This window comes from Grus americana, chromosome 5, assembly GCF_028858705.1.
Source record: "Grus americana isolate bGruAme1 chromosome 5, bGruAme1.mat, whole genome shotgun sequence".
NCBI lineage: Eukaryota > Metazoa > Chordata > Aves > Gruiformes > Gruidae > Grus > Grus americana.
The window spans coordinates 26,651,221-26,676,686 of NC_072856.1; the positions used below are offsets into that span (position 1 = coordinate 26,651,221).

General features: G+C 35.5%; 1 protein-coding gene across 6 annotated transcripts in view; it reads right to left on the minus strand.

Moving 5' to 3' along the window:
• Nucleotides 1–25,466, minus strand: part of FUT8 (fucosyltransferase 8) — a 131,442-nt gene that overhangs the window by 67,060 nt on the left and 38,916 nt on the right. For 2 of the 6 annotated variants that reach the window (XM_054827739.1, XM_054827741.1), the window contains one exon: nucleotides 12,893–13,003. The exons of 1 other annotated variant lie outside the window; for it this stretch is intronic. The gene's annotated coding sequence lies outside the window, so the exon portion shown is untranslated. Of the gene's footprint in view, nucleotides 1–1,936; nucleotides 2,063–12,892; nucleotides 13,004–25,466 lie in introns of those variants that run through there. 3 more of the 6 variants (XM_054827740.1, XM_054827738.1, XM_054827744.1) reach the window with 2 other exon arrangements.

A 25,466-nucleotide genomic window follows, 5' to 3' on the forward strand; every position in this document is an offset into this window, starting at 1 on the left:
GTAATGCCTTCTCTCATCTAAAAACACTGCACCATTTAAAAAAATGCAAAATCACCTCCACTCATTTTCCACTTGGCAAAACATCATTCAATGGCTGTAAGAATCTTCCCATTCTATCTAGAACAGAATTTAAGATTTAACTGATCAGAAGTCCAAAAATCTTCTAAAGTCCTTCTCACATCTTCATCCTTCTCTGCAGTGTAACATTACTATCTTTTCTAAAAGGCATATATATATGCTGGTTTTAATCAATTTCCAAAATAATCTATTTCCTCTGAGATGCCATCCACACCCACCTTCTCCCAAATTATTCTTCTCTGTTTAATCCTTCTTTCACCTTAACTTCTTTTTCATTTAATTTAGGGTTTTTTATTCTGTTCCAACTCATTTCAAGTTTAGAAAAAAGACTTCCCAACTTGCAATAACTTCCAGACTCACCCAGTCATGGAGATATGCCTGGAGCACGCACTTCCAGATACAAAAATTCTAACATAGTATTAAAAATGCTGAAAATTTTTCTATAGTTATTTTGCAGAAGGGTTTTTATTTGTACATTTTTGAAAGAGGCAGAAAAATTCCACTTAAGACTAGTAAGATGGTACACAAGATAAACTACTTGAAAATTGAATACTACTAATGAAATGGAAAACATACGTAGTGCCCCTCTCAAGCTTTTCTATCTAATGTATCTGTGACATGGTGAGTTATAAGCAGATCAGTTTTCTTTGAAAGTAATATCAGAATCCCACATGCCATTTTCTACAGATCTCTAAGAAAGCTTTATATAGCTTTTGCTTTAGCTTGGCAAAAGTGTGGGACTGCCTTCAGGAAGACAGTGGTTTCTTCAACAAACTTTACAGATCACATCACAAGGAAAAAGAACCCATATTATATGAAATAGAACAGACCATGCCCAACCCATGGAGGATTGTTTCTATAAGCGAAGCAAGCCTAATTACCTGCAGAAATTATTAATATAAAACCCCAATGGACTGAAGTTTAGGGTTTAAGTGGGAAAATGTATTCTTACACCTATACTACGAATCATCCAGAAAATGGTTGAGTGTGGCTGCAACATGCTAAGTGAAATCACAAAGTCTATGAAGGTAGAGGAAAGAAAAAAATAATAGTAGACTTCAAATATTCCTCTACTGAGGAAGAGAAACTATTTTAAAAGAGAAGTGGACCCCATGCCACCTGGAAAGATATCACAATCTTAATTAAAACAGCAGGTACAGGTGATTATTAAAATTAGCAAAGAAAGTATCCTTTTAAAAAGTCCCAATCATGATCAAATTATTAGATAGATTAGGCTGTAAATTCTGGCATTCAAGATATAAAAATTAATACTAAAACTTTTATCCAAAGATAGCTTACTAGAGACTTTAAGATTAACAAATGATCAGTGTATATAAGAATTGTTTAGAGTACTTTGCAAGGAAAATACTGACTTTCTTTTTTTCAATTCATCAACACAGGAGCTTAAGTAGACTCTCAAATCAAATCAGGTACCTTCTTTATAAGAGGAAGCATTGATCTCTTTCAAACAACAGTGTTAGGACAGGCTATCAAACAAATCTACAAATTAATACAACAAGTCATCAGGAACAGATTATATTATTCCAACAGTTCTAAAGAAGTTCAAGAACACAATAGTTTAATTATTAACAGTAGTATGTAACCTCTTACTTATAAGCACCTTGTAGTAAAGGAATGAAAACTGAAAACCGTAAACTGAGTTCTTCACAAGAGCTACAGCAGGGATCCCTACAACTACAGGCCAAGGAAAAAAAAAAATTAAAAAAAATTACATTCATGTCAGGCAACCTGGCAGAAATAATAATAGGATGAAACAGAACTGCAGACATAAGGATGAACATAATCAAAGTAAAAGTGTACTAAGATGGCTTTTGGAAAGAGAAATTGTGCCTCATACATTTACTAAAGTTCTTTTGAAGACGTAAACAAGAGAGAACCAGTTCTAATTGTTAGGCAGCTGATTTAGTCAATGTGGATTTTCAAATGGCATTCAACAAGGTCCTCAAAGACTCAAGAAGAAAGTTCATCACATGAGTCACCATCCTGTTAAAAGAGAAGAAACTTATAGTAAGACTAGGCAACCAGTTTCTAAGTGGAAAGAATGATCAAGGACCTCACTGGAACTCATGCCAGAGTTCATACAGTTGAATAGATTCAGAAGTTATTTGGAAAACAAGGTGGAAAGTGAGGTAAAAAAGTATAGTACAAAAGCTGACAGCAATAGACTGAAGGACGTCAAGACACTGTCCAATGAAGAAATAAAATGAAAGATGAAAAATCAGTTTTTAGCATTGTGTAGAGTTTTGAATAGATGACCTTTGAATCATCATCCCTCAGGAATGGACATTAGCTGTAATAGGTGATTTTATAAAATATCAGCTCAGCATTGGCCAAAAAGCAACCAAGTCCTCCCAGGTTTAAAAACCAACCAACCAAACCACAAACCCAGGAATCCCCCCCAAAAAAACCCTCAGCAGAAGTCATTATGTGACTGCAGAAAAACACTGTGTCAGGACTTTGATTACTTCATATCATTCTGATTCAACCAACTCAAAAAAGAAAAGGTAGAAATAGAAATTATACAGAAAAGGGTTAAAAATTAGCAGAGAGACAGAATGGTCTTCAGTAAGAAATAGTAGCTAAACGGATTAGTAGAAAGGACAACTCAGGAATTAACATGGCAAATTTATAAAAATCATCAATGGTGTAAGAAGCTCATTTTGATCAAACACTGTAGGTGTTAAAAGTTTACATTTCAAAGGCCATTAGACCGTTTCAAGGAAGATTAAAATTCATCAAAGGCTACCCACAAAGATATCACCCAATACTCTCAAAAACCCAAGCCACATATTGTTGAAAACTGGAGAATATACCAGTGTAGTATCACCATAGTATCCTGGTTCTTGCAGTTTTCCCTAGACATCCACTACTAGCTAGTCTCAGAGATACACCAGGCTAGATAAGCCTTTGATCTGATATGGTGTGACAGCTTTTACAACAATATTTAAAATGTTAAACAAACAACATTTTAAATGTTATTAAATGTTTTGCATTATCAAACATAAAAAGATCACATTTTAAAATGGCTAACTATCCTACATTTACTTTATAAAAACAAATTTTAGAACTCATTATTAATAAAAAAGTAATTTATTGAGTGTTTGTTTTAAAAGGATAAATAGAAACTCGAGAAAAATATCAGACTATCTTTTTGAGGAAGAAAATGGAACGGTAGCTTCTTCAAGTACTTGTCTGTGGTTCTGAGGCTGAGATTGGTCAAGTACTTCTGGCTCTCCAGAACTTATAAAATTTTCAAGTGTATATGGGGGGAAAAATAACTAATTCCATTTTTATTTACATCACTGTACATCTTGAGCAATCAATGGTGTACAGTAATTATTTTTAAGTACATTGTTCTTGTAGCACCTTCACATTAATTTTACACAAGTGATTTTTAAAGTACCGACACTTTTAATTTAACTTTCTTTAATAGTAAACCTGTTTTTACTTCCTGAAAATGAATAAAATTATGCCTAAAACAATTAATGGCCTTAATATTTTAAAGAACATAGAGTTCTGAAACTACTGTTAAACATTTTATGTAATATGCAAAAGATAGCATGTTTTATCTGATTCCTACACATCTCTGATGATGTCATTGTTCTTTTTATAAGTTAGATCACAGTACAGTTAAATATAAAGATACCAGACTATCTGAATAAATAGGAAGAACCTTCTGAACTAACATTAAACAGTCAGTCTGTATTTCAAAAAGTAGTATATCTAATTATATGTGAGTTCTAACTACTCTTAACTATTGGCTTTGTAATGTAACATGCCTTTTACATGTTTTCTTCAATTTCATACTGTTCTGCAAATGCAAAATGTCAAAGTATTTCAGTACTTCAAAGTCTATAAGAGACCTTTAAATAAATTAAATTATAATAAATAAAAGACTAGTAGAAATAAAATAACAAATAGGGAAACAAAAAGGAAAATTGATCAGATTTTAAAACTGTTCAACTTCTACAACTTGTATCAGGTTTCTGAAAGACCTTCACATTCAGATATATACCATAGATATCTGCCTGACAGGACGTCAAGATGTAATGCTAACATTTATCCTTCTTTAATTTTATATATAACCATTTATGACTTTCCATACTGTAAGCTAAGCTCAGGACTGCCAAGACTGAAAGTATGAGCCTGAAGGAAGAGAAAACTCAGCAGCAGCCCACAAATCCAGTAATTCAAACCTGAGATGAATCATAATATACATGGTCATTAACATCACCTGATACTGCATATCAAAATAAGAGCCCACCAAACTTAAAAGGTGTGGGAGAGCAGTACCAATAAATATATTTTATTAAGCAGGAAACAGGAAAATATCTAAATAACAATTATTAGTGTTATTATTAAATTATGTTATTATATAGTGAAGATCCTTTATCTAAGGATACTGTTACATTTATTTTACCAGAGTAAGACATGTATTTTAATTTACTAGTTATCCCCTGAGACTTACCATGATTTCTTGTCTTATATTTGCTTGGATTTGCGCATGCAGAGTCCCTTGCATTTTCCAGTGCATAAGCACATCAAAACATAGTATATTGACAACTAGCTAATTTGCATTTTCTTCCCTGCAATTTTAGATTAGTTCTTGTCTCCCCTCCAGGGGATGCCAAGAATGGTTGTCTACATTCTTATAACATCACCTTCTAAAATAACGTAATAAGATATCTCTTTTATCTCTTTGAAAGGGCTTACCCTGGGTGTTTGGGGAGAAAAAGAATGTATTCCTCTATTCTGCCCAACATCCAATTCCAAGCTCTTGGAATTCTCTCTACAGCAATCTTTCAAGCTAATTTTATTCTTAAATTTCATCACTACACCCAGTTAAAAGGGTTTCAGTCTGATCTCTCTGGGAAATCATGTCTCATTCATAAAAGCCCAGCTACCATCCAAAGAAATCCCTGTCACAGCACTGATGTAGGTGCTAGGCATGGACTGAAAGATGCAGCTCAGCAGAAGCAGCAGCAGACAACAATATAGCAGCAAAAGAAGCTTTAATGCCAGTACCAGCATGGGGCTGGATATGCCACAGTGAAATTTCACTTCCGAAATTGGTAACGTTCAGGGATTCTTGAATGTAGGCTTGTAAAGGCACAGCTTTTAGATGTCGTGAAATAAAGCAATTTGGACTGATATAAACAGTGGAAAATCTTCCACATAAGAAGGCAAAAGGTCTCCTGGTTCCATAGGAGACTGTAGAGACTACAGGCAGCTATGAAATCTTCTCAGAATAAAGACAAACAAATAGAAATTGGTGGTAAACAACATCAAGACTTTTTGTATTTAAATGTAGGAGTTTTCTGTCACTCTTTATAAATTGATTTGTTCTTTCAAACTCCTGTTTCAGCTACTAAAGAAATCAAATTAATATCAGGAAAAAGTTTTGTAGAATAATAAGTAATGTTAAAAGCAAATGCTAAATTGAAAGCAAAGTATCACCTACAGTAAGCTCTTTTTCAGGTTTAATTTAATCCTGTAGCTCTATTATAAAAAGTCAATACAAAATATGCGGTATTATTTAATGAAGCAAAAAAGTTCTAATAAGTACTTGCTATTATAAATCATTAGGAATACACAATCTTTAATGCATCAGTTGAATGGAAAACAATATTGTGAGAAAGGAAGTCAAATTAAAATTTATTTACTGCTAAATGCATAGCACAGAAAATGCGGTTAGTGTCACAAATTTATTTAGACTCCATTAAAGAGAAGACAGAATATTTACATAAAAATAAACGTCTGTTTCAATGCTTAATCAGGAAATCAAATTGTGCATATCACACATGTAAGCCCCAATTGATTGTAAGCATATAAAAATGTTTTGTTGCCAAATTAACAGAGAAGGTTTGTTTTAAAAAAAAAATTGCTTCAATGCAATGTTTACAAAATGACTAAAGGAAACAGTAAGGAGAACACTAACTTAATTAAAATGATAACAAAAAAAGAGACTGAAGCATAGCTCCAACATCATCAGGAAAAATAATGTGCATCTATGTCAAAGTTATTTTGCTATAGCAAAAATAATTAATCAATGAAAAAATACATATAAATTATGTTTCCTCATATTGCCCCCATAATGCTTTCTGGTTATTTTAAAGCTTTAAAAGGTACTTAAAAATCAGAAACTTGAATAGCCCAATACCATCATTTCAAATGAAAGGACATCTTCCGTGACTTACACGTGGTCCTTATTAACTTACTCTTCCCAACATACTTTAAATAACAAATTCAGTGATGGAGTGGAGATTTTCTCCTTGTGCATTTTTGCTTGCTATTCAGAATTATGGTCCCAGAAGAGCATTATACTTTTACTCAGCAATGTACAGTTTCAAGTTACTTTAGGTTCAGTTCAAAGCAAGCTAAGCAAGTCTACTTTTGCCTCTACCACCTACTGACCTAGACTCACTCAAAAAAAAGAAAGTGTACCTTATGTAAGTTGAAAAGAAAACAAATTACTCATGAAGCAAAACTCATATTTCACTATAGCTAATATATACAGCAGTATTTAATGACGTGTACATTATCTACAATTCTTTTTTCACAGTATGAAACATGAAATTCACTCCACTGTTAAGGGTTATCACAATGACTTATCACTAAATGTGAAACACTCAAAAAAGCATGTTACACCGTACATGCAACTTAGATTGAACCTTCACATGCTTGTTAGTTTCTATTAAAAGGAAACTTAAATAAGTTAAGTTAGTATTTTTAAGATTTCACCAACAAAAATTATCTTCTTAGGAAAGCATGCTACTTTAAGTAATGTTAACCTGCTCTGCTCTAATAAAAATAAAATTTCAAAAAAACCAACAACTTTCTGATTCCAGTTCCTATTTAACAATGATTAGAGCCTAACAAGGATTAGAGCCTAAAGAAATAATCCTTTTAAGATATTAAAATAAAACTAAGGATCGAAGGACAAAAATAACAATTAAATGACTCTCTAGCGTTTGATACAAATAAGCAAACATTGCAAATATTATTCATGGTCTATGCAATGCATTCTTTACAAAGGCTTATATATTACTTGATTAATGAAACACCATCTTCATAATCTGAACTAGGTCATATGGGCGAGATTTCTTCAGTCAAATCCTATGTCCTAATATTTCAGGTAACCATGTCATAGAAACCTTGTTAAGTTCCACCTTAAAAAAAAAAAAAAAAAAAAAAAGGATTTCCTTTCCCCTTATTGAAATGCTGTTTAAAAACTCTTCCAATGCTTAAAAGCCTTCTTTAATTTCCAAGCTAAATTTATATTTGCTAATTTATACTTGTGTTTTCTTGCACTAGTGTAAACACAATTTGGAGAGCTTGGTTACTGCCCTATTCTGCACACAGGGACTTATCTACAGAAAGCAGCCATAATCCTTCTCAGACTTCTATGCTAGTCTGAGTCTTACATTCTAGTTTACAAGCACTTCATTGCAACAGGCTTACAAATTCTCCACATCCTGCACCAGCTCCCATTCCGATTAAGTCTTTTCAGAACATCAGTAATCAGAATTGTATACATAACACATAAGATCTTGATGATGCCTTGCATGAAACAAATACTTACTTTTCTCTCTTGGACCTGCTTTCTGTGATATATCCTGGGAGTGGCTTTGCCTTTTTCATGGCCACATTACTCCGGCAGTCAGCAACCACTTTGCAAGGACATAATACCTTCAAATCTTTTTGCATCTATATCTCTTCAAATTGATCGGCTCCCTTCTTATATACAGAAATTCTTATTTTTAATCCTTTTGTTATTATACTTTATCCCATTCTACCACTCCAGTATCCCAAGTAAAAAATTCTTCTTGTACATTTTTCTGACCCCCATCATGACACTCCTCTACTTTGTGACCTAAATTTCATTAAAAGCTACTATATTTCTGTGACATAATCACTACTGAAAAATACTCAAGATGAATAACAGATGCAATCCACTGCACTAATAATATCCTCCAGACTAATACTCTTTCTTGCAGCACAAGTCACTGTCACTTCATCCCTTCAGCTACTTCCTTTTCCAACGAATGATTATACTCTTCATCCAAACTTTGTCTAATTTTCTATGTACCAAGAAAAGTACAGATACAGCGTTTCTCCCAAACTAAGTTTCATTAGGAAATGTATTTTCCCTCATTGAAATAGTTAATAAGTAAACCTAGAATAATCCAGATCAATCAATCTATGGCAAATTTGTGTTGCATTTATCTCATTTTCCATTTTCATCTAGCTCTAATTTGTTAATTGTCATTTCTTTCAAAATTTGTCCTCATGCTTTGCATACAACTGTGATCAAGCCAGGACTGGTAATTATTTCTAATTCTAGCATTCATCTAAACTAATCCCAAGAGACTTTATCCAATTTAGTTCCGAACTTTTTACAATAGTGACTGGAAACATTTTAGAAAGCATTTCATTCATCCATAACTTTTTAATTACCTTTATTAATATACAAATCATATATATTATTTTCTTCAACCAGAGAACAGAAACCCATCACAGAGTGTTTGTATTCTAAAAGTATCCAAAATGAAGTTCCTTTAGTTTTCTATTCAAGTTCACTGTTTCAGTTATATAATTTTATTTTTCTATCCATAAAAAACTATCCATTCCCTGCTTTTTCTGGAACAAGGACATAAATCTTGTAGTATTCCATATATATACACTTAATTATTGTGCAAATTTACTTCTTTTTTCTTCGTAACTTCTGTTCATGTGTATCACAGGACATAGGTTAACATAATCCTGAGATTTGCTCGGTATTTACTCCTACATCCGTACTTTCATCTTTACTACTGTTTCTGTAAAAGCCTAATTTTATATCTGTATTAATTGCTCTGAGCAATTTGGGTGATTTTCTCTTTATAATTTTACATAAATAAATATGATCTGCTCATCTGATACAATCAGCAGATTATTCTCTAATTAAACATTTTCTTAATGAAATGCACCACCCTTTTCAATTCCATTGCAAGTGCAGATTTATTCAATATTGAAGCCTCCAAATACTGTAATTTTAGACCTTCACCACAGAAAACTCTCTGGCAGGAAGAGATAGTACTGAGGGACTTCCTTAACCATGTGAAAGATATAGGCCCATTTATTTCATTTGGTTGGAAAATAAAATCATAAACAACAGGAACAAACAGGACAAAGATGCAATGTGATTTATCCTTCCTGAAATTTGGTTAGAGAGATTCTGCCACTGAATGTGGAAGCTTGATGACTTTTCAGACTTACAGAGCTTACAAAGAAGGTAAATTATCAGGAGTTCAGGAACTAAAGCTAGAGTATAAAGGCAAGATTATTAATTTGAGAAGAGTCATCTTAAGATTCATCCAGAAGCATCAGCAGAATACAAATTATAATACAGACAAGAAATTCAAAGCAGAGGAAATACGAACCTTAAAGGATCCTGGTACTATTTCTGAGGTTCTAGTCTGTATTCTAAAATGCTCAGCTGACAAACATCGAGACTTTTTTCCAATTTAACCGCATAAAATTTTATAGCTGAAAGCAACTTTGAAGAATTTTGAAATGAAAACATCTTCAGAAAGGAAGGCAGAGGACGAAATAGACAAATATTCTGAATGTCCAGTAAGCAATCTTGTTGTGCCAAGTTTCTTCTTTTAGGAAGTCAATACTCACAGTTTATTTGCAGCTTCAAACAGAGGTAGTTGCTCTGTATAACTAATTTCATCCTACAGTCACAGGTAGTGATTACTGATGCAACCAAAATAGAGTCAACAACAAAAGATGAACATATGTAGATTATAAATTAAGAGCTGATTGACAGCTCCAGAGTTGCTGCATTTGCAAGTCAAGTAGCAGCAATAAATTCCCTAGATTGATTGATGATCCACGATAACATGACAGAAGCCACCAAACCAAGGTTGCTACTGCTTTTTTGAAGTTCTTAAGAAGGTGTATAGCAGATAAACTGAAGCTGAGAGAACAGTAAGTGTAATTTCCCATCTTCCTTACAAGTCTAAGTTCAATCAGAATACAGTAGGAAAGTAACTAAGGAACGTAGGCGCTTCTTTTCTTTCCTATAAGCCTCGTCTTCCACCAGTGATCTGTAACTACCACAAACACCTGAGTTGTTATCCAGAATAATAATCTTGGTACCATTACTGAACAAGGTCTTAATTCTTTCACCTCAGAATTTCTAATATTACTTTATACTTTATTAGACTCCTTTACATTATCTCCTTGCTGCTCAAAACAGCAAACATTATCTACATCTTCATCCAACTGCATCCAGATTAATGTATTCACAGATTGGTAGGGGTTGGAAGGGACCTGTAGAGATCATCTAGTCCAACCCCCGCTGCTAAAGCAGGATCCCATAGACCAGGTTGCACATGATCACATCCAGGCAGGTTTTGAATATCTCCAGAGAAGAGGACTCCACAACCTCCCTGGGCAACCTGTTCCAGTGCTCGGTCACCCTCCAAGTGAAGGTGGTTTTCCTTACATGCAGATGGAACTTCCTGTGTTCCAGTCCAGTCACTGGGCACCATTGAGAAGAATCTGGCCCCTTCTTCTAGACATCCACCCTTTAGATATTTACAAGCATTGATAAGATCCCCTCTCAGTCTTCTCTTCTCCAGGCTAAACAGACCCAGCTCTCTCAGCCTTTCCTCATACGAGAGATGCTCCAGTGCTCTAATCATCTTCGTAGCCCTTTTTTCTCTTTGCTACTGGTATCTGTCCATGCTTCTCTCATTTACACTTGACAGAAACCAATAAATATATAACCCTGGTTTTATATTATGTCTTTATAACCTCAGCTCTATGAACACCTCTGTAGGCTCCCTAAGAGGTTCTAGCTCCCCATGCCACAAGCAAGATAATTTTGTGATATTTAAGCTTCTCCACTAAACTACTCATTATCTAGCTCCTTTAAGAATTTACTAATATTGACAGTCAACTCTCTAACATTTCTCCTGTCCTGTACTGACCACGAGTACTCTTTCTTCTACAGACAACTATGAGATTTTCTTGAGTTGACACCAAACTGACTAAATGTTTCTACCTACTTGCCTTATTCCCTTTCAAAGTTCTGTCATAGCAACTAGAAATCAATGTTTCAATGACCATGACTCAATATTACTGTGTTAAAAATGCTATAATATCTCCTCTTTCTCTCCTGTGTATCCCTTTGGTTGTTACCTAGATTGCCCTTCCTTTAGACATGAACGTGCTTTTTCCTTTAGTATTTATGTAGCATCTTGTGTAGTGACCGCCATTACTGACAGAGTCCATCAGCGCATCACTGTCAAAGTAAATTTAAAAGAAAATGTAAGTTTAAACCAAAAAAAAAAAATCTTTAAAACTTTCTGGATTTTTATCTACCACAGGTCTAAATATCTTCCATAAAAGAAAAAGTCCTGTTTAAGTAATTTGATATCTTTCTATGACAAGGTCACCTGCCTAGTGAATGAAGGGAAGGCAGTGGATGTAGTTTTTCTAGATTTTAGTAAGGCTTTTGATACTGTCCCTCACAGCATCCTTCTGGACAAGTCATCCAACTGCGGGACAAGAGAGTTCACAGGGCACTGGCTGAAGAACTGGATGAAGGGCAGAGCTCAAAGGGTTGTAGCAAATGGGGCTACAGCTGTTTGGCGACCGGCCACCAGCGGTGTTCTTCAGGGCTCAATCCGAGGGCCAGTTCTGTTCAATATATTTAGCAACGATCTGGATACAGGAGATGAATGCACCATTAGCAAGTTTGCTCGTGATAACAAACTGGGAGCTGCTGTTGACTCTCTTGAGGGACAAGAGCCCTTGCAGGGGGATCTAGACAGATTGGAGCATTGGGCTATGATTAATGGGATGAAATTTAACAAGTCCAAATGCCAGATTCTGCACCTAGGACAGAGTAACACTGGGCACAAATACAAAGCGGGAGAGGAGTGGCTGGAGAGCAGCCCTGCAGAAAGGGTTCTGGGGGTGCTGGTCGCCAGCAAGCTCAACATGAGTCAGCAGGGTGCCCTGGCAGCCAAGAGGGCAAAGCGCATCCTGGGGTGCATCAAACGCTGCGTAACCAGCCAGTCAAAAGAGGTGATTATTCTGCTGTATTCAGCATTGGTGAGGCCTCACCTTGAGTACCGTGTGCAGTTCTGGGCCCCATAATTTAAGAAGGATGTGAAGGTCCTTGAATGTGTCCAGAGGAGGACAGCAAAGCTGGTGACAGGGTTGAAGGCATGTCCTGTGGGGAGTGGCTAAGCATTTGGGGCTTACCTAGTTTGGAGAAGAGGATGCTGAGGGGAGTCCTCATTGCTCTCTGCAGCTTCCTGAGGAGGGGAAGTGGAGAGGGGGGTGCTGATCTCTTGTCCCTGGTATTCAGTGATAGGACACATGGGAATGGTTCAAAGCTGCACCAGGGGAGGTTCAGACCGGACATGAGGAAGCATTTCTTTACCGAGAGGATGGTCAAAGCCTAGAACAGGCTTCCTAGAGAGGTGGTCGATGCCCCAAGCCTGTCAGTGTTTAAGAGGCATTTGGACAATGCCCTTAACAACATGCTTTAATTTTTGGTCAGCCCTGAATTGGTCAGGCAGTTGGGCTAGATGACATCCAGAGATACTTTCCAAAGTCTGTGATTCCATGACATAACAGAATTCCTCAGGAATTTAATTTAATGAGCATTTTTTCAGCTTCTGGTGTGAAAAAAATCATTCCTAAAATGCATAACATGTAAATGTACAATGTACATTATCTTTCACATAAATAGCAGTGATTTTTTAAATATCGTAACTTCATAACACACCTGAAGAACAGCTTACCCTCTCCATGACAGTAGCAAATGAAACACAACTGCATCATGGGCTTGGAGGTTAAGAAGTAATCCCACTAGTCCTGCAGCCAATGAAATTAATAACTGTTTAAAAAGAAAAAAGAAGGTCCCTTTAGTTTCACAGTCAAACAAAAGTGTTTCACATTCTATAAAAACATCTTCATTATGATTTGCCCTTGTATCATAATGTCGAAAAAAACCCTAATTCTTCATCGTAAAATATCACATTTTCTACTTTTTATTTAAATAATTATGAATTTTCCACAAAGATCAATTACTTAATCAGAATATTTTTAACTACCATCTTTCATTACAACTAGATTAGATACAATGTGATCTAGCAAAGAATTAAATCAAACAATATTTTAGTGTCTGTACTGATTTAGTGAGTAACTTCTACAATCCAGTCTCAGCAGAGCCCAGTTTCCCTTGTTAGTATTTGTCAACCCTAAAATGATGTTTGAAGTTGAATGCATTAATATTTACAGATACTATCAAATTTGCAGCTGAAAGATGTATAAATTTTGAATGCAGGATATAAATATGCATAATCAATTAAAGTAAATCAGCCATTTAGCAGTTTTGTCATATAATTGTTTCCCCATTTCTAAGCATTACTCCCTGTTCAAAATACCAGTCAAAACTTTGGGGGAAAACAAAAACAAAAAAATGATGGAGTATTTAACTACAAGACTATCCATGTATATTCTTTCATGTACATTATGATTTATTAGAAAATATAAACATGTTAAGGAAACCTTGCAAATAAAAAGAATTTTCCCTTAATCAAAAGTCACTATAATAATCACTTAATGCAACTGGAGAAATCACAAATCTGGAGACATGGAGGAAAAAAAACTAAAACCAAATAAATCGAATAGCCCTTTACAAGAGTTCCATAGCAGAAGAATACAACTCCCAAAATTTCAAGAAAATTCCTGCTATCTTGCAAAAAACATAAGCTCTCTTCATAACTTCTTAACCTAAAACTATAATTAAGGTCTCATAACAAAATTGTTATTTGTTCATTTTAATATGTATTAAAGGCAACATGCATATTGTTCCAAGCCCTGCCTTTTGTGAATTCTAGTAATACCTTTAGATGTATATAGCTTCATACTTTTTAGAAGTGCCCTCCATTCTTTTTGACAGATATTATTAAGGGGGACAGGAAGCATTCTGCTTGCTTGTTCACAATCATTTTAATACTTCTTTAAGATGACTAGGTCAGGTAGAGCCTCCCAGAGAAAGAAATATAATATACATTCCTTAAAGATATCCTGACTATGATCAGGTCCAGGAGGTTCAAGAAACTGTACAGTATGGCAGTTGAGAAAATCTGAGCACAGGAACTTGCAGCCTGAGCAAAGAACTTGCAGTAAGGATCAGGAAGCAGGCTACCTGACCTTCCACGATGGGAAAACCTTCCAACCCATCAGAGGGCACCGTGCAGTTCACAGCTTACAGTCACTGAATTAACTGTAACGAAGTGGAAGCAACAGTATACTCACAATGACAACGTGGGCAAGGAAAAAGTTCTTAAAAACATTTTACTTTTCTTCCGTCTTCCCTATTCACTGTTTGCAATACTTAAAGTGTTAATTATCCTAACTGTCATTCTAATAAAACTTGGCACTTTTTAAATTAAAAAAATATTTGGGCTCTTTGAGGACCTAATTATAAGGAAAAAGCCTAGGCAGAACCACATCAAAATTATGGCCAACTCAGGGTCCCATGCCCTTGTAGTTCTTAAAATTATTTCTATAAAAATACCCAAAAAAAGCAATGGAAAACAAAGTTAAGTATTACTACTAATCCTACTTCAACTACATACCTTCTGGTCAGAGATCAGAAAAAAATCCAAAACAAAACCCAGAAAACCAACAATTTAAGTAATTTTAATATCATAGACTAAACATTCTCAAAATTATGCTATATGAACACCTAGTGGTTCACTTATCACAATGGCAGTGGTTCAGAGAGATCCATACCCACAGTACTTCAGGGTTTTTAAGCTGAAGGTATATACAAATCACTGACCTTGAAATAATTTAAGAGAAGTTAAGAACTAATTAGAAGTAAGCACTTTTTAAAACTAGATAAGACTTGCATCAACAATAAAAACAAATACTTTTTGAAAATATTAAGCACTCCTTCGTTTTAGCTACAGTAATATAGAATACAAGCGCTTACAATTTTTGTAACATATTACATTTCAAAATTTGGAAAAAGATACAGTAATTTCTAATTTTTTTGACAATTGATGCAATTTTAAACAAAAGTGGGAATTGTACCTTGAAAGAAAAAGAGCAGCTTACTTGTCAAATATATGCAAGATTCTCTGTCAAACACAGACAAAAAGTGACTGCTGATTTTTCTTTTAGAAAAATAAGAAACAATTACAGAAACAACACACTCCTCCATGGAAATTATATATATGGACTTATTTTAATAAGCAATAGATAAAGCAGTCTTCAGTTTCACAGTCCCTTTTTGCTATTAAGATAATACATTAAGCATAAACACAGCAAAGAAAGAAGTTACCTTTTGTCTTTTCTGAACTAACCAAATATCTTTCTAAGATAATTTTTATCTTAGCAAATGAACAGGACAATTATATAAGAGAGAAGGTTTACTTATTCTTGTTTACTTACTGTATTGACTCCACACAACCCTCATCTACTATAGCCACAGTCAAGAATTAACAATAAAAATTCAAACATCAACTCTAACATCAAGCATGATCCTCCTCCTGAGTAATAAGTTAATAATAGACTGATAGCCTTTGCAGAAACCTCATTACAAAAGAAAAGAGTAAGAATCTGTGGAAGCAATATAGTAGAAGAACAGACTATGGAAGTTAGACAAAAAAGATGAACAGCATTTAGCTAATATTTCATCTTTCCATTCTTGTTGGTGCTGAAGCTCTCCCACTAAATCTTCTCTTCCACCAGCTTCCCCATGTCATTCCTTAATGGCTGCAAACATCAGAAGCAAGATCAGAGGTATGATCTTTCTTCTTTTGGCTGGCGTCCAAGCAATATGCAAAATCTAATAATCAAGAAACTTAACATCAGCCTGTTCACAACTCAGCTGGATGTTTATAAATCAAGAAGAAAAACTGGCAGATGAGAGAGCTGCTGAGTTTGTAATAGTTACGCAAAATGCATGATGCTTGCCATAAGAAAACAGGAGTGCTAGTTGCAACCAGGAGGTTTTGGAAACTCAGAGTAGTCAAGGCTATACAGTATTCAGAAGCTGGAAAAAAGTCATAGAACTGAGCTAAAAGCCTTCCTTGTTACACATGGAAGGCTTGGAGACTCCAATAACAGAAATGCCAGAATACAATTTTGAGTGGGCCACATCAGGGAAAGAATGTCTGAAGTGATCATTATCTAAATAATCAGACTTGCTTTGTATCACCATTCTTTTAATTTAAATTGAACTGTGTTTTCTGCAGTACTTTTATTAGAATAAGAAAAAAATTATTGAAGACTGTAAATGCTAATATCGCTACATGATAAAGAAGTATTTGTCTGAAGTTTAATTTCACTATGCCACAATATATGTATCTTAACCTGTAAAAACTCCCCTTGGCACTCCAATTTTCTTTTAAACACTATTGTGTTTTCATAGATAAAAAACTTTTACTTTAGGACACTGAACTTTACACATTACAAAGCATAATAAAGAGATCTGATCTGTAACTAAGGATCTAATTCAAGTATGGGAAGCAATTTATCTGCATTAGCATATAGGTTCATGCTGCTTAATTTACACTAGTTTCCAGCTTTCATAGAGCTCCATGCCACCAAAACTTGATTGCTTCCTGCATCTGATCTTCACCGTCACCGTGGCTCAAGTGTACTGCTGATCTAAGATCTATTCTTTTATTTAAAAGTGAAGGAACTGAAAACCTCAAAGTACTTGTACAATAGTAAGGCTATGAATAAAACAGGACTGTGAAAGTTGCAAGTCAAAACTTCACATAAAGCTGCCAACGGGTTCTCCTCTCAAAATCGGTGTGACACATTATTAAGGGAAAATGACAGATGAGTTTAAAACTTACTGAGTTTAACAAATCTTTGAAGGTTTCAGCTTTTTAACTCCTTTTGTGTCAAGTATTAAGATTACACTGTTAATCAGAATCCTCTTTTTATTTATAACATAACTATCACTAATTCATAAATTTGCTGTCAAACCAGGGTGAGTGTTAGAAACTATCAGCCTTAACTAGTGAGCTATTTTCTTTAGTATGCAAGATGAGGTTTTTGTGTGTCTGCGTGTATGTTTATATAACTTCATCAATAGAAACAAAATAAAGTTGTTTGAATTTTTTAACAAAGAATATTTTATTTTATAAACTAAATATTCTAAAAATAAAATCAATTAATTTGTCAAATAAAGCCTGATTAAAACAATATGAATAGAATATTGTAAAAGAGGACTTAAAAGCTAAACTCGCATATTTTCTCACAATGCAGTACTAGTGAATTCCCATTCAAGTATTTCAGACTGGTAATAAGGAACATAATGCAGGTTTGAAATATTCTTTTTTAAAAGGTCAAGCATTACAATCATTTTTTTTTCTCACAGTTTCCTAGGCAAGCTTACAATACTATCCACAAAGCAAGCCATTAAATTCATAGAATCATTGCATATAGACTCATTGTTTGGCAGAAAAGCAGTATTTTCCTTTGTGGTGAACACTTTGTAATAACGATATCACTATACCATGGCCAGCTGCCCCTATGTTTTGCAGTCCTCCAGTAGTACCTCACAATTCCTTGAACTTGCAAGTTACGCTTCTTATATCGACTCTCTTTTACACCAGCTATTATCTTCTTGTTCCTACTTTCAGTGGAGAGGGTTTTTAGCCTTCCCTTCACCTTCCTTCATTTCTGAATAGTTCAGCCTAATTTTAGCAACCATATCAAGAAAAACCCCAAAGATGCCCGTTATTCCCCACGCTGCTATTGGAAAGAGCTCTCCATGGTTCTGACCAACATCCTGCGGGAGTCACCCACCTTGGGAGCTCTTTTGCCGAAAGAGTCTGGCAAAGGCCCAGCCACAGATAATAAATCTACCGAGTCTCGGGAAAGAGCAACCTAGAAAGGTAAAGGGGAGTCTGGATGGCATTAGAGTTCAGCTCCACAGGAAGGGGGGAGGATAAAGGGTCTACATCTCTACTCCTGAAGTTACTCACAAAGTCAAAAAGCAACAATGAATCAAGAAGACAAAATCAGTCTATTGCCCCCATTTGAAAATTACTAACTTACAATTAAAACAAATGGCAGCAGAAGCTAAATGGAGGGCAGGAGTTTCCCCCTAATGCCCCAAACATTATGTACATGATCATCTAGCCTGAGGTGTTCAGAAGTGGGTTTTTAAGCTGGTTTTGCTAAAACCAGATTTTAGACAGAGAAGTACACTGAATAGACTTTCAAAGACCTCAAGCAACTCCATCTCTGGACTCATAGGTCAAGGAGCAATGAGAAGACAGACATTTTTGAGACAGAAATTGTCCCATAAATCTGACAGTAGATGATACCAACATCATTCTTACATGGAGATTAAAATTTTGATGACAAGGATTCTAAAGGATAGGAGGCAGCAAGTTTTAACAACAAACCATAGGAAGAAAGAAACCACGATGTGTGACCAATCATGTGAAACCAGAGAAAGATGAGAGGATATCATACAGCCTAAGCATTTCTACAGATTAAATGTTATGAAAGTTTTTTGTATGGTAAAATAAAAACAAAACAACTTTTTACATGTAGTTTATAAAATGGCTTATTTATAAGTATCAGGGCACACAGGGAACAAACTATTACAAGACACATTTTGTCTGATAACTTTGTTCTAATCAGAGAACTATCCATTCCTCATAGCAAATTGATTGAAAAATCCCAAAAATTACTTTTGTAAATGCAGTAATTATCGTGCTCTTCTATGAAATAATAGGGCACTATTAGGACAAACACAGTTAAGGGCTCCAAAAGCAGGCTATTCAGAAAACAAGATCAAATAAAATTTGTAATTATTTGTTTCCAACCAGTACAGTTTCCCAAAAAATTATATCCTTTGAAATACAGAAGCAGAGAACATTAAGTACTATAGAAAAAATACTGACATTATGATATATACTGAATGTTTGAAACATCGCTATTTCTTCCTAAACAGTTCCTATGGTCAGCTTTAAAACATCATTTCTGCAGGCATGCAGTCCCTTGCAGATGAATCAAATACTTCTGTTCATCATAATAAAATAAGCACACATACAAATCGATGTTTGAGCAGGAAGGGTGGATTAGTTGGCCTCCTGACTTAGAAGAGGTAAACTTATTTTTCTGTGATTTTTATGTCCTAATGAAATCTGTGCATGTGAACACTTTGTGCTCATGTTTTAATTTACAAATCACACCATTTCATGTGTACATTTACTATTTAAAGCATAGGCAGACTACACTTTTCAAAACAGTGTAATAAATAAAACTGTGCTTACAGAGTGTTGCATGCTGCTGCTGGTATAATTCAGTCCTTCTGTATTCAAAGGACTTACTGTTCCTGCTTTGCATCCCTAACCTAGATCCTGATCCTGCAACTGGCATTCACAGAAGCATCCGTACATACCCAAAGCTGCAATCAGTATACAAGAATTCTCAGAAACAAATGAAACAGAACCCCTGAAAACCTACGTGATTTCACACATTTTAGTTTTCCAAAATTGGTGTGAGTTATTTCTAATCTTTTCAGAATTATTTCAGTCATCAATTTGCAGAAGAATGATTCATTTTTCTTTTTTTTATTTGCATGCATTTGTGTAAGTCATGTCAAATAAACTATTTACTAAATTCACTTAAGGGGGAAGGGGGGGAACACAGAATACTGACACTGCATTCTCAGTGCAATAGTGTCTGACCTATTTTCTATCATGTTATATAGAGTAAAAGATTGAGATTGCCAAAACATCAAAACCCACAGGCTTCATTTAAAATTTAAGTAATCATAAAGCATTACATTTCAAGTCTGTCAGGGAGGAAAAAAAAAAAAAAAAAAAAGAAGTAGATTAAGATACTAAAACTTGTTTTCAAAGTTCTGGGAACACTATATGCTTTAGATTCTAAAAATTCTTAATGTCTGCTGTTCAAATATCCCAGAAGTACAGTACTTGGAGAAACAGAAACTGAAAATTAGACAAATAACAGTGATGAAGTGGTAACTGATTTTCTCCCCACTCTCCATGCAGTTTTAACACAGTACTACCAACATAACAAGCACTGGAATCTTTCTTTAGAAAGGATTCGTTCTGCTCGATTGAATTTTTCAGATAAACCAGTTCTCCAATGGCTTCTTCCTTCTGCAGATATATGTGCTTTTATAAAGACTGAATCAAACAGCCACCAAAATTTTGACTGAATTGCATTTTACAATCTTCTTGTTCTCAACCTGTATAACTTGTAAACATCAACTTGTAAAGACATCAAAATCAAAATATGTAAGCATATCATTACAGTATCTCAGATGCAATTCTAACTCTGCCTCTCTTGCTCATAGTTTATTCAAACTTGATTAACCTTGGACCACATACATCTGATCTTTTCAGATTTTTCATAAAGGCATCGACTTGAAATGAAATGTAATACTGATCTCAACACATTTGTGGATTAGATCCAGTTTTTGAGATGCTGGGCAATAACAATTTCACCTGAGGTTGAAAATATTATGATAATTAGTTCCTGTAAAAAACAGTTTTATGGTTTCTTAAGCCACCTTTTCAGGTGTTGATTAATATGACATAAATTACTCCATGGCTGTTAGTAGCTGCCACTGCATTTATTTGGAGTAGAATCTTAGCCTTTCCCTTTATGTAGTTAAACATCTTCTATGGCAAAAGAAATGCTCATGCTGAATTTCTTTCAAAAACTGTGTCACAATTTTGTGATATTTCTTCTTTTTAAATTCAGAACAAAATTAAAAAGCGCTAAATTCCTTCATTAAACTATAACACCTAGGTTAAATGAGAATGTTGTGCTTTTTTATTTTTACCTAGAGTGGCTGATCACTTCTGTCATTGCTATCTTACCTTTCACTACCACAGTACGTGCTCAACACAAGTGAGTGTTAAGTCTTTTGCTAATGTTTACAGGACTGGTGGTAAGATATTCTACTTCACACTATCATCATCAGTCTTCAGAAGCAGAAGTGATGATGGACATCAGTGTCCATATATCAGGAGGTCAAAACTGATGTAAGCTTCCTAAAATAAACAAAACCAAAAAGAAGCTACCTGAACATGACTGCCAGATGAATTTTTTTATCTATAAATTTCAAATCAGTATTAAAGACAGCAACACTGAGAGAAAGAGAGTGAAGGGTAACCAGCCACATCTGAAAAAATTCCTGCAATATCATGACATTCTACTACTGTAGTAGCCCAGGGTATTTTTGTTAGCTAATGATTTTCAGAAACTTATTTTCAAATACCAGACACTTGGCACAGTATTTTTGTCTTCCTTTGGAAAAAAGGGAGTGATGGGCATATAATATATGACTGCAAACTGCCACTGGTTATTTCACAGAAATATATGTAACATTACAAAAAAGTCCTTTAATTCACACATACAAGAAAGAGTACTTTGTCCTTTTATACAGAATCATTTATAAATGGTCTAAATGTTTATTAATAGATTTCATAAGATTTCTCTAGGAAAAACTCTCTATGCAACAATGGATAGAAGTTACATATACTGAGTTTATCTCACTGTGATTTGCATAAATGACTCCAGAGATAATAAAAAAATATTTCAGATCCACTTCTCATTAAACCAAAAAAACCTTGAGTTTGGGATCTTTATTTATTTCAGTCGTAGACAAGACATTAAACTTTTAAAAACACACATGCAATGGAAAACATATTTTAAATATACCAGTATACCTTGCTTTTTATAGCATTTAGGGTAGACGGAAGTCTAAAACAGAACTGAATGATCAAAAATTCAACTCTAGTATTTAAAAAAAAAAAAAACCCACACCACTGTCCTGATTTGCTTTTAATGGATCTATTAACATTATCCAAACTGCAAGACGGATTCCTGATACTAGCAAAATTACTGGTGTACTGACAACCAGATCTACAAACAAAAAGAATGTTTTCATTTGTTTCAGATTACTAAATAAGTTTTTAAAGAAACTTATTTATGCATAAGTATAAAAACATTTATGTGTTGTCAAAGCCAGAACAGGCTTTAAAAAAATATTATTAGAATATTCATATTATAATACACAAAAAGAAATTATATGTGCAATAAACAGCAACAACTGCCAGACAAAAATCATGCTTCACACTTCTTTTTCTTAAGCAATGCATATTAAGATCATAACCAAGAAAATGGGAACATTCAAGGCCATTCCTTTGAATTATACGTTTAATGCAGAGAGTAGCATCTAACTCCATCTAAAAACTCTCCCAAAATATTAGATTTCCTTGAACCAGAGATGACCCTAAAGCAGTATTTTGACATTTGTTAAACCTGAACCAGAACAAATTGAACTAAACTGAAAAATTTGCTGGTTGCTATTTAAGTGCACATAAACCAATAGCTGTCAAATACAGAAGGCGGCAGGGGGGAAATGCAAAAACTTCTATAGTACCAAATTCAGTTTTATGTTTATGGAGTATAAAATAAATTTTTTTAGTCTTTTCACATAGTATTCCAAAAGGCTTCCACATACTGTACTGAGTAACACAAATAGCCGTATCTTCAGGAAATGCTACATGCACAGGTTCATTTAGTACCATTCAGATTTTTTTTTTTTATTCATTACCTGACCACAGGAAGACCTCTTCCCAAATCTCAATATGTACTCATTTCTAACTTTCTTCACACCTAATCTATGTTAGACAAGTGCACAAAAAATGACACATAAAATGTAAACATTATGTCAAGATTATTTAAAACCAAATATAACACTAAACTTTCCTATACAGATTCCATTCAGAAAAACTCAAAAGACTCTGCTTTCCAGATAATTTATTCTTATGATGAACTACACATGACCCAGCACAGTTCCTTGAACAGTGTATTAGGTTTGAGTGGCAAGGTTTTGGTAGCTGGGGGGCTACAGGGGTGGCTTCTGTGAGAAGCTGCTAGAAGCTTCCCCTGTGTCTGACAGAGCCAATGCCAGCCGGCTCCAAGACAGACCCGCCGCTGGCCAAGGCCAAGCCAATCAGCGCCTCTGTGATAACATATTTAAGAAGGAAAAAAAAAACAGTTAGAGAGAGAGCTTTTGCAGCCGGAGAGAGGAGTGAGAAGATGTAAGAAACTCTGCAGACACCAAGGTCAGTGAAGAAGGAGGGGAAGGAGGTGCTACAGGCGCCGGAGCAGAGATCCCCCTGCAGCCCGTGGTGAAGGCCATGGTGAAGCAGGCTGTCCCCCTGCAGCCCATGGAGGAAGGATGAGGGGGTGCAGAGATTCTACCTGCAGCCCGTGGAGGACCCCACGCCGGAGCAGGTGGAGGCACCTGAAGGAGGCTGCGGCCCGTGGGAAGCCCACACTGGAGCAGGCTCCTGGCAGGACCTATGGACCCGTGGAGAGATGAGCCCACGCCAGGGCAGGTTTGCTGGCAGGACTTGTGACCCCGTGGGGGACCCCACGCTGGAGCAGTTTGCTCCTGAAGGGCTGCACCCCGTGGGAGAGACCCATGCTGGAGCAGTTTGTGAAGGACTGTAGCCCATGAGAAGGACTCACATTGGAGAAGATCGTGAAGGACTGTCTCCTGTGAGAGGGACTCCAGGCTGGAGCAGGGGAACGATGAGAGGAGTCCTCCCCCTGAGGGGGAAAGAGCAGCAGAGACAATGTGTGATGAAATGACCACAACCCCCATTCCCCGCCCCCCCCTGTGCCACTGAAGGGGGGAGGAGGTTGAAACCGGGAGTGAAGTTAAGGCCGGGAAGATGGGAGGGGTGTGGGGAGGTGATTTAAAATTTGATTTTATTTCTCATTGCTCTACTCTGTTTTGCTTGGTAATAAATTAGATGAATTTTTCTCTAAGTTCAGTCTGTTTTGCTCATGATGATAATTAATGAGTGATCTCTCCCTGTCCTTATCTCGACCCACAAGCTTTTCATTATACCTCTTCTCCCCATCTAGTGAAGGAGGGGAGTGATAGAGTGGCTCTGGTGGGTACCTGGCCTCCAGCCAGGGTCAAGCCACCACCAACAGGATAAGATGAAACCTTGCATTACACTGTTTCTATTATGAAAAATAACCTTATATTCCTGGTTTTTCTATTCCCTTACAGAGTTATAAATTCACAAAGACCTTCTCTTTTCCCAGCAGACTTTCATTTTTCTAAAAGTTATTGTTGAAGAGCTTTGCCAAAACCAGGCAATTTAATTATAGTTTACTGATCAGGTCACCTCTACGTTGGCTCTTCTTCAATATACCGTACTTAAACACATATCCAATAACTTTTTTCACAGTTTCTCCAGATTTGCTTGGTACAAAAGTTAAACTTACAGATCTTTTGCCTCAAAGACCAGCTTTGGAATTTTTTTAAAATAAGGTTCTATTAAACATACTACCTTCTATTTTTCTGGTACAGAGACCAATATAGGCAATAGTTACACAACGAAGTCAATTCTATATATACATATGAATAGTATTTGGTCCTAGTATAGAACTATAGCCAACTAAGATAAAGCTATATGCTATGAAAGAAGAACATTACCAGGGAGCAGCGTGGGCCATTGTTTCACAGTTCTGTTGAGGAAGCTTTCCCACACACAATACAGGTTTTTGGAACACTTTGGCATAAGCTTTTTTTCCTTAGGTTTTTTTTGTTAGTTTGCTTGTCTGATGATTTGGGGCATTTTATTGTTTTAAGTGTTATGTTTTCTCTTCTTTTCTGCCTCATTCTCTCAGATTTTCTCTGCTTGACAAAAAAAAAGTATATTATAGACCAAAACTGCTGAACATTAAAAAAACACAAAACCTAATAAATCAGTACAATCACATACCATCAAAACTTTCTTTACATATTCATAGTTCTGATCATTCTAGAAATGAAGACCATTTTAAAATGGTCAGGAGACCATTATCAATGAGCAAGGAGCTTCTGAAAAAACTCAAATGGAAGAAGGAAGTTTACGGAATGTGGAAAAAGGGACTAGCCACTTGGGAGGAATATAAGAATGTAGTCAGAGTATGTAGGGATGCAACAAGGAAAGCTAAGGCCCATTTGGAATTAAATCTCACAAGGAATGTCAAGGACAACAAGAAGGGCTTTTTCAAGTACATCAGCAGCAAAAGGAAGACTCAGGAAAATGTGGGCCAGTTACTGAATGAAGTGGGTGCCCTCATAACAGAGGATACAGAGAACGCGGAGTTACCGAATGCCTTCTTTGCTTTGGTCTTTACTGCTAAGGTCAGCCCTCAGGGATCCCAGACCCTGGAGGTAAGAGAAAAAGTCCGGAGAAAGGAGGACTTTCCCATGTTCAAGGAGGACAAGGTTAGAGATCATTTAGGCAAACTCGACACCC